Genomic DNA, 11,034 nt, shown 5'->3' with positions numbered 1-11,034 from the left:
GTAAATTATACTGCGACGACCGTGTACACTTTCTCTCTGAGGAGTGAATTTGGACGTTATCAAATGTTCCTAAGGATCTATATTAGTGGCATAATATGATCTTCTCTAGGAAATAGTTTTAATGGTATAATATGCTTATGATTGTTTAAATTTACCTTAATGAAATAGTGAATGACTATTTCTTTTTCTAAATAGGTTACAAAGGTATGTCTATATTGAGAAAATAGAAGTAGATGCCAAATTTGCTAAATCTGAACTATTTACTGCAAAGGGTTATGTGCCAAATTATTGTATTGTTGTTTAGGTGGTACCACTAGCCTAGATATTTTCCAATAGTTTGAAAAAAAAAATCTGTTTTTCTTTATGGTAGTCTATGTTGGAAACGCTGAGTAGCCTATATCAATTTGGATACAATTATGTGTATGAATGTTTTTGAAGTTAATCTTCTGTCTATTTAAATGGTCATTGATTTGCCCCTAAGCATCAAAGGGGTACATTCCAGTAACCTATTTTTCGGGCTTTAACCTATCATGTTTGGGAATGTTGTGTTTCACTCATTTAGCAGATTCTCCATCATTTTATTCCTTCTCTATTTCTTTTTGTTAGGACAGGAATGGTATATTTCCATTGGAGATGCAGAAATTTTTTCATGGAGAGTAGTAACTGTAAACCATATCCTTAGTTGTCTTTGCTTTGTGTTTTGACTGTTTCGGTGTTGGGTTTGATGTCTGCAACTCGATGTGATTTGAAGCATCTGCTCGCCCTTGAAACTCTTTGTTGGTACCGAAATTACTCTGCCTTCACCGACCAGTGATGCTGACATTGACGTCTTCACTTTTCTTGAACTTGTAAGTTCTCTTTGGTACTGCGTACTTCTCTTTTGGTCCCTCTTTAAATTTCTTAGAAACAACTATCCTTTTTCTTCCTATAATAATTTCTAATGGTAACCCCTCTCATATTTAATTCATCGTATTTTTCAAATTCTTGCTACGGGACTTCTATTTAATGTTTTCTTTTTAAATGTCTATTCTCTTTCTAGAATAGGAGGTGGGACTTCTATTAACGTTTTATGTTGAAATGTTTAATATCTTATTCTCTTTCTGGAATAGGAGGTGCAGTTCTTTACATGCTAGCTGGTCATCTACGATTGTAGTAACATGTCGAAAATAGTAGAAAGAAATATATGCTAGCTGATTGGCACTGCGGCAAAAGTGGCTCGGGGAGGATATCCTAGAATTGCACCACCAAGATACTGGACGATGGAATGTCCACACCCTAGCAGTTTCTTCTGGGGACTAATCATCTATAGGATAATAAAAGAGAAACAAATTTAGTTTTGTGTAGTCATGAAAACGACAGCTGGAACAAACATGTTAGTATCTGAGGAAAAGATTTGCAAAAAGCTGATAAGGTAATAAGCTTATTAACTCAAAGATGAGATAAAGAAAGGCTCTAAAAACTCATATACAAAGGAAAAATTCTCTAAACACCTAAAACCAATGGATAGGAAGTAAGGAATTCAGACATCAATTGGTATTAGCTTAGCAAGCTGCAAGGTTGAACTTAAAAACAAGCTTTTAATCTATGCATGGCACTGGGTTCTACAGAAGTAGGAAATGCCATAGTGACATAGTGGAACACAAACTTAAATCCAACATCAGTGAGATACTAAGATACAAGCTCTAGATGTACCTTCGAGGGCATCCGATATAAATGGGATGATGCAATTGGAATGTTGCCTTTTCGCTTCAATTTAGTTCAATCCTCTTGCTCAATTTCCTGGTTAACTTGTGTATGAGGTGAATGCTATTATGTGGATTTACATATATGCACGTGGTATTTATGGTTGATATTATGATTAGACAGAAATGTGGGTAAATGATAACATGAAGAATACTTGTGGGCTACATCAATAATTTCATTTTTTATATCCTCTGTCTTTAGCATACTTGCCGACCCATTGTATTCATTGATGATCAAAACATCCGTCCTCTATCGACTTTGCTAGAATATCAACTATGATTTTATTCTTATTCATATCTTCACAGGTATTAGGTATTTAGAAGTCGGACCATTATCATTGGGCGTATATGGTAGACTAAGTTAATATTAATTTTATGTAAGAGCTCTATGTGTTTGACTTATAATACTTGATAGAAATGTTGCTTGCTAATAAAGGAATAACTTTGATTTCCGCCTGACCAGAAATAGTACTACACTATTTCGATGGCACAATTTATATCGATAGCACCCATTTTTCCGTATGTACTTTCTTGAACATACTCACATAGGCATATCTTCTGCTTTTATCTTTTGGAATTTATGTGACACAGATTATTAGTTATATTCAGAGCTATAAATATTTGAGTTGCGTATTGCTTTGTCGTTACTAGAATTTTGATGAGATGAAATTTCAAAAAGAATTTTGATGAAATTTCTAAATTATTTACCTCATTTTTTGGCATCACCTTTTCTACAGCTTAACTATCTGGATTTTATACTTCTTTTAATGGCTATTAATATTCAATTTTTCCCTTATTGTTCCTTTCTTTTCTACTTTGGAGTTTGGACTAATGTAGCATATTTCTAGTTAGAAATGTTTTTTTCATTCTTTCCTATGTACAAATTTCTAACAAATGAGATATATTAATGAATGAAGGATACGCCTACAAAGCTAAAACGAAGATGGTAGCTTATTTCAGTTATTATATTGTATGATGTTTTAGGACCGCTTGGGAAATTGTAGACTGTTGGAATTTTGTTTAAATAAAATTAAGTATTATAATGAAAATGTGTCTTTTAAATGAAAGGTTGTGTCCTTTCATTCTTTGGTTACCACTATTTCCATTTAAAGCCAACTTCTCAACATTCCAACGTAACTTTTTTTTTTTAATTCAGCAGAATTTTCTTCTCTGCAAAATACTCTTTCTTCTCCAAGTCCAAATGATCAAGTTCTAAGTTCTTGTTTTTCAATAGAATTTCTTCACTATTTGCTTAGTGCAGTAATTCATAGGCTTGTCATATCCACTAAAACTATTTGCGCACAATCCCATAGCAATCTCGTAGAGGAGAGGGAGCAAATATCATTTTTAGAAAAGTGTTTCGCACGTGTTTCAAGGCTCAGTCCTATGTTCATTGTTCGTATTGTCAAACCTTCATCTTTATGTTCTTCTTCATATATTTTTGTGTTCTTGGATTATAATTTTCCAACAATCTAAAAATGATATTTGATGAAGACACTGCCAATTTTGGAGACAAGTTTGATATATGGTGAGAGAAGTGTCTATGTTGTGGTTGTGGTGATTGTTCCATGAAAGTCATATTCTAATTGGCAGAGTATAATAAGAGTGTTGAAATTTCTCAAAATTGGTTTAGAAGAATTAGTGATAATCACTTGTGGTGGTTTGTTTTGTTTTGTTTAGAGGTAATCGAGAATTTCAGTTGGTTAAGGTTTGGTGGCACTTCACTTTTGGTTTCCCTGAGCGTACATTGGACAAGTCCAATTGAGAGTGGGAAATTAAATCCTCCTGTCATTTGTTAGGCAGACTCCAATCTAAACTACAACTGTTATAAAAAAACAATCCCCAATAAAGTTACTCCTTTATTGTTTGAAGAATGGTATATTGTTTGATCCGGAAGAGGTTATGAATTTTGTAAATTTAGGGGTCTATGATGACGTCTTCTACAAGTGAAAAACCAATTAGTGGAGTTGACGACGAGTGTCAATGGCCTTGAAAAGGTGGCTATCTAGGAGGTTTGCGACAGTTCTATTGAGGCAACGACTTCGATATAGTACGGCTGGATCAGAAATAAGTGACAAAAATCGGGGTCTATTTTCTTTAACTTGACTTATTATTTATTTATGAATTTTTACCCTTTTACGTTTTTGATGAAACACAATTGATATAAGTGTTAGGGTAGATAACTTGTTTTGTGATGATCTTAAAATGCTTACTAATTATATGAATAACATTTTCTTATGGTGTTCATTGTGATTTGTTATTCTTGTAAAAGATCATATGTGAAGTTTACTTTCAAGTTGTAGAATGATATAAAACATTATATTATTTGCAAGTATGTGTCTATACTTGAAAGTAGTTAAGAATATGAGATCTAGAGAACATAAGTGAGTGAATTGAGTTGTCTCTAAATGTGATATGAAAAAACACTTGATATGTTCAAAGTGTGGGGGTATTTGGCTTATGATCAGTCGGCAACATTAGAAGATTATTTTATGCCTTCAAAGTGGAAAAGTTGTGTTCTTTCATGAAGGGGGTGTCATTTAAAAATTGCGCTCTTTCATGAATACTTAAAGGTTGTCTCTTTTTATGAAAAGTATTATTTTATGCTAGTATATGTTATTACAAGCAATTATATGAAGAACATAATAAAAACGAAAAGGTTTCTATCTTCCTTTCAAAATGAATGATCACGGATAAATTAGTACCATGTTGGGTATCAAGATTAAATAAAATAGTGGGGTTATGTATTGAATTAATCTCATTACATTGAGAAAGCGCTAAATAAATTTAGACACTTAAACATAAAGAGGTTAATACCCTATTTGATCCTGGATCGAGTTAATGGAAGAATTGTGGCTTAACTTGTGCAAGCAAGCGCTATCGGAAGGGCCAATAGCCAAGTTCTTGATTTTCTTTAGAAAATTAAAGATTTGAGAAATTCTAAGTTTCATATTATTTTGTACGGATATACCAATACAAGTTGGTTATCGAGTTAGTGAGAAATAAATCCACAAAAGTTTGGATGTTTACTTCAGGAGGAGGTTTAATTTCTCAAATTTCAAGAAACAAAGACACGTTCACATAAGGAGTTGAGTGGTTGAAGGTAGGGTGGGCATAAACACCGAAAACCGAAAAACCAGACCGAACCGAATTAATTCGATTTTTCGGTATTTCGATTCGGTTTCGGTTTTTTTTTTAAATAACAAATTTGGTGTTCGGTTCCGGTTCATCAATTTTTCGATTTTTCGGTTAAACCTAAAATTTACTAAAATAATTTTTACACCCCTCATATCACTCAGCCCACTCCACTTTCTCAAGCCCAAATTAATATATGCAAGATTGCAAGCCCATCCCTACGACGGTCAGTAAGACCCAAATTAATATATCCTCTCCTCTGTGGCATTACCCAAATTGAGATCATTATAACTTTGTCTAATGCATAGCACAGTATGACTCTGAATAGTATTGAGATCATTATAACTTTGTCTACTGCCTAGCACGAAATTTGTCACATCTCACATATCAATTCTTCCTTGGATTATTTTGAATTTTGACCATATTGAGAAGTGAGATCAAAGTTAACTAGCCAAGTTCCTACCTTCAGTTTAATAATTGGTGTCATCAATTTCTAAGGACCAAGAGGTATTTTGGACATGTAATAACTAAACGTATTTATATACTAAAACTTGTAAAAGAAAGCTTCAGCTGCGTCTGTTAAAGAAAGTCCATTTTACAAGTACAAAACCAAATTAGAAAAATCGAAACCGAACTTCAAAATACCGAACCGAACCGAATTAATTCGGTGCGGTGTTCGGTGTCCACTTTCAAAAAATCGAACCGAAATTTGAAAAAACCGAATCGAAGAACCGAACGCCCACCCCTAGTTGAAGCGTATTTTTTTTTTATAAATTTCATGATTTTGCAAAGTGTGAGCTTAGCTTTGTGATAGTCAAGCCACTTTAACTCAAGTATATAAATATACTATGTGAAATCAATCACATAAATCTTCGACAAGATTATGTGAGCAAGTTAATTCAAGAAGGAATAATTTCTCTCATATTTGTGGTTAAAAAAAATGTAATTATGGTGATCCAATTACTAAAACACTTATAAGGAAGTTGGTGAAAAACCAACCTCGGGTAGATTAAATTAAAACTCCTTAGTAGATCCACCATAATGGCAACCCTACCCGATACTATTAAATTAACAATTATGGGTTCAAAGGGTAATAACAAGTTATTGATACGTGGATGTTTCACTACTAAATTAAGAGATATACTAGTACTGGTTCTCACCGATTAGAGGGTTGAGTTCTTATACTCTTAATGAGGTTCAGTTCTAGGAACAAGTGTTTCAAATGTGACAAAGACACTGAAAGAACTTCACCTATGTGAACATAGAAGTGGTGCCGCTTCAATTGAGAAGTGGAGTTATTCTCATTAATGTTTATGAATTTTGGATAGCAGATTGCCATAAAAGTGTTAAGCATGTTTGAGTGGAAAGCAGGAATGAAATGTTTATGTGTATAATGTCACCAATGTTATCACAAGGAATAACATGTTCAAAACTATTATGCTATATGGGATTTCGACTTCGTCTTGTGACATTGTACTAAGGTAATGTTCAAATCCAAAGATATGCGTGAACATAACTTGATCTTTGTGTCCTAATTTATATTTAAACAAGTGGGGGATTGTTGGAATTTTGTTTAAATAAAATTAAGTATTATAATGAAAAGGTATCTTTTAAATGAAAGGTTGTGTCCTTTCATTCTTTGGTTACCACTACTTCTATTTAAAGCCAACTTCTTAAGATTCCAACGTAACTTTTTTTTTTTTTTTTTTTAATTCGGCAGAGTTTTCTTCTCTGCAAAATACTCTTTCTTCTCCAATTTCAAAAGATTAAGTTCTAAGTTCTTGCTTTCCAATAGAATTACTTCACTATTTGCTTAGTGCAGTAATTCATAGGCTTGTCATATCCACTAAAACTATTGGCACACAATTCCATAGCAATCTCGTAGAGGAGAGGGAGCAAATATTATTTTTAGGAAAGCGGTTCGCACGTGTTTCAAGCCTCAATCCTGTGTTCATTGTTCGTATTGTCAAACCTTCATCTTTGTGTTCTTCTTCATATATTTTTGTGTTCTTGGATAAATTTTCAACATAGACTTATAAAAGTTGGTATATTAGAGTTCTTTTTCTGTAATGCAGCCTACAATTCTTAATACCCTCAAGTTCCTTTAAGTGGGAGAATTAAGTGCAATTAATTGCCACCCAAACATGTATTGTTGAAATTTTTAGAATGAGTAAAGCAAATGCTTTTGGTTTCTCCCATGTATATGCACTCAGCTTCTTCATTTGGAATGTTATCATACGACTAAGGAAAAGAAAACGCATGGCAAAGTTACTCTGAAAAATGTCTATGTTCGGCTCCAGTTACGGTTATTTCTCTGCAATATGTAATTTGGGGTCTCTTACATCTTGCGCCATCATTCTTGAAGATCAAGACCTACTGCTGTCGGGCCCGTGTTCATCTAGTTTATACAATAAATGTCACTAATTTGCTAACTATAAATAACCAACAAAATGGGGTGGAGTTATCAGGATATGGCGTCGAATTCAAAGCATTACCGGTTCGAATTTTAGCTTTGGTATACTCGTGATCCTTGTTTAATTATAAAACAATATTTATAAAATTAATTAAACAAAAAAATATATCATCAAAGAGAAATTAGTTAAATTATATATTTTATATTAATAATAATTACGTTAAAAATTTATTACAAAAAATTAAAATAAGAGAAGTAAGCATAGCCACAAAAAGAGGTAAATAAAACAAAACCAAACTTGAGGGGAGGTTTATGTAATTATTTCTTTAGCTTTTGGCTATAATAACTTTATTGATATATTACTCTAACTTGAGTGACTTTATTGATACTAAACAAAAACTAGTGATTTTGGTAGTGAATTTTCTATAGTTGAATGACCTTTTAAGGTATTCACTCAAAATTAAGCATACAAAATTATGCTTGCTGTAATTTTATCGTTGGCAACAACAATTATTTTGGGATGTAAATTTTTCTTCTATTCGGTCAATTGATATGATTGATTTATAAATTTTCTAGACCAAATTTTTTTATTTTTGATATTACTGAATTATTTAAAAAATTATATATTGATGCTTTTTCTTTGAGCCAAAACAAAGGCTGACAGTATTTTTAGATCAAAAGGTGAAAGGATGGATATTCTTGAGCCAAAAGCCAAGATTAAAGGTATTTTTAGATACAAAAGTTGAAATGAGGAGATTGGTAAACCATTTTTCATACGGAAAAGGGCCAAATATATCCCTGTACTATTGGAAAAGGGTCAAATATACCCCTCGTTATATTTGGGTTCAAATATACCCTTGTCGTTATACTATTGGATCAAATATACCCTCCTCCATTAATGTTGTCCAGGTTGGACATCCAATGCTACGTCGCACTGACATTTGATGAGGTGGATGTCACGTGGCATGCCACCTCATTACCTCTAACCCATTTTATCTCTTCCCTCTATTTGTTCTTCCACCTTTAAAATTTCCTTCTCCTCCACCACCATTACCACCATTAATGTTGGAGATGGAAGTAGCTGTAACTGTCAATTTCTCAATCATTTGGACCTTAATTTGCAACTTACTAATTATCAGATTGAGATCTTTTGTTCGTATTTATATTCAATGTCTAAGAATAAATGATTAGTTAGTTAATCTAATCAAAATGGATATTTTAATCTTTACTTTCATTGTCGTCCATATACGAAGCAGATAGTGCTTGCACAATCGGTGGGGTTTTATCATAATCTCTTTGCAATTTAATACATTCCAAAGAATATGTATCTAACTTTACATCCCTACCTCCATCCGCCTTCTACTTCTTAAGCAATGGAAGGCGGAGGAGGGATATGACCAGAGCTATTACGTCCCTACCTTCATCTCCAACATCAGTGGTGGTAATAGTGGTGGAGGAGAAGAAACTTTAGTGGTGGAAGAACAAGTTGAGGAGAGAGGTAAAATGGGTTAGGGGTGATAAAGTGGCATGCCACGTGACATCCACCTCATCAAATGTTAATGTCACGTCGGATTGGATGTCCCACTTGGATAACTTTAACTGAGGAGGGATATATTTAATCCAATAGTATAACGACATGTGTATATTTAGACCCAAAGTATAATGAGGGGTATATTTGACCATCTTCCAATAGTACGGGGGTATATTTGGCCCTTTTCCATTTTTCATACGTTAGGGTATTTTTTACCCTGTTCTGTAGCTTCAATTATTTAATTTTGTCGTATTGTAACTGCATATATAACGTGCAATAGGATGCAATCAGCACGCCTATACAGTTGTGATAATTTAATATTTTTGATACCTAGTTTTGTGGATGGACGGCACGCCTTACCTTCCATTTCAACTTCAATTTAATTTTTGGGGATGTTACTGGACCTGCTGACCATCTAACTTATTAATCTCAAAATCTAATACTTGTACTTATTTAGGTGAAATTATTGATTTTAAATTAAATTGATTTGAAGTTAAAATTTTATTTGGACATGCAATTTAGATCTCAAAAAAAAAAAATCTCGCAAGTACAAAAATCTCATAATTTGCAAAAACTATCAAAACTTCTTCAATTCTTATAATCCTACAAAATGAGCAAATCATAGTCCACACACAAGCTATGTATAAGAATATCCTAAGGTGCCACATTAAAAGATCGCATATTCATGTTTTTCTTTTATAAATAAATGTTTGTAATTACATGCTATTATAAACTTTCAAATGCACATAATTTTACAAAGATTCACTGATCCAATAAATCAACAATTATAGTATCTAGCTATTTTCTAATATAATTCTCTCACATGATACGTATGATCTCTTCTCGTCTAGCATTAGTCTTTTGTTGCAAAATTTGAAATTATGGATCTTTTTCTACAAAATACAAAATTATGAATCAAGTTTTAAATTTTTAAAAAGTTAAAATCACAAACTTGTAATTAAAATCCTACTTTTAATAGGATTTGGATTTGAAGTCAAAATTTCAAAGAAGTTTAAGTTTTGTTCAAATATCATAAACAAACACTGATTTCGAATAAAACTTCAGATTTGAGCTTTAAATTGTATGGCCAAACACCTACTTAATAATTTTTCAACAAAATAGTCACTAGGGTCCCACCTAGTGATCTTACTTTTTAAAAAAAAAATGTCTGTATGTTTTAACTCGAAATTTTAGCGTGAAAAAAAATTCAACACATATATAGGGACTGAATCAAAATCACTGAGTTCGGGTAAATCGTAGGTTTGATTGTACATCCGTCTTTACTCTCATACCACCATCAAAGAATGTAATGAGATGGATGCGATCACTATAGTCTTAATCAAAATATCATATTCAAGCTCTTGGAATATAAAATTCATGGTAGAATAAAGCGTCTCTCCCTTTAATGAGCCCTACGCGATATGAATTAATGTGGATTCATCGGGTCAGTGTGCACGAAATATCAAATGATTATAGTAATAAAAACACTCTTCTGACGACTCATATTGCGTACACGGCCTTGCCTTAGAAAGTGCAGCAGAACAGCGTGTGACAAAGATGACACTTCGGTTATAAATGGAAAATACTTTACTTGGAACCCATTATACACAGACACACACATAAATGTACTGTTTTGTTAAAGTTACAATAGTATTATATATAAACTGATAACAAAGTTTCAGATATTGTTCAACTTCATATTTTTCTCGTACTATTAAATCTTTTCTTGTTCGTAAAATTCTTAATATTTAGGGCTTTAACATTAACTAAAATCTTATTATTAAATCTTTCTTTATTTGAACTATGTTGAGAATTTTAATATTTAAGACTTTAAAATCAATTAAAATTTTATCAACTTATGGAAATTCTTTCTTTATTAAACTAATTAATTCTCCATCAAAATTTTCAACTCACTACACACGTGTAAAAAAACAAAAGGGTCTAGAATTTATTTCACATTAATATGTTGAGATCCTTTTATTTTAATGCAATCCGAAAAAGAAAAGAAAATAGTGAAACACAACATACTGTAAGTTGTTTCAATTAATCGAGTGTTCTTATTGTTCACTCTCTTCAGTTTTTTAGTTATCTTAAGTTAAATCTATACTATTATAAAAATATGATCAATGTGAAATGTTGATCGACTATCATTTAAACATAATTTTTATACTAGATAAATCATAACTTAGTTATTTCCTAATATTAAAAATTCT

Source organism: Lycium barbarum, chromosome 10 (assembly GCF_019175385.1).
Source record: "Lycium barbarum isolate Lr01 chromosome 10, ASM1917538v2, whole genome shotgun sequence".
In the NCBI taxonomy this organism is placed as follows: domain Eukaryota; kingdom Viridiplantae; phylum Streptophyta; class Magnoliopsida; order Solanales; family Solanaceae; genus Lycium; species Lycium barbarum.
Note: the sequence above shows the minus strand (reverse complement) of the source record.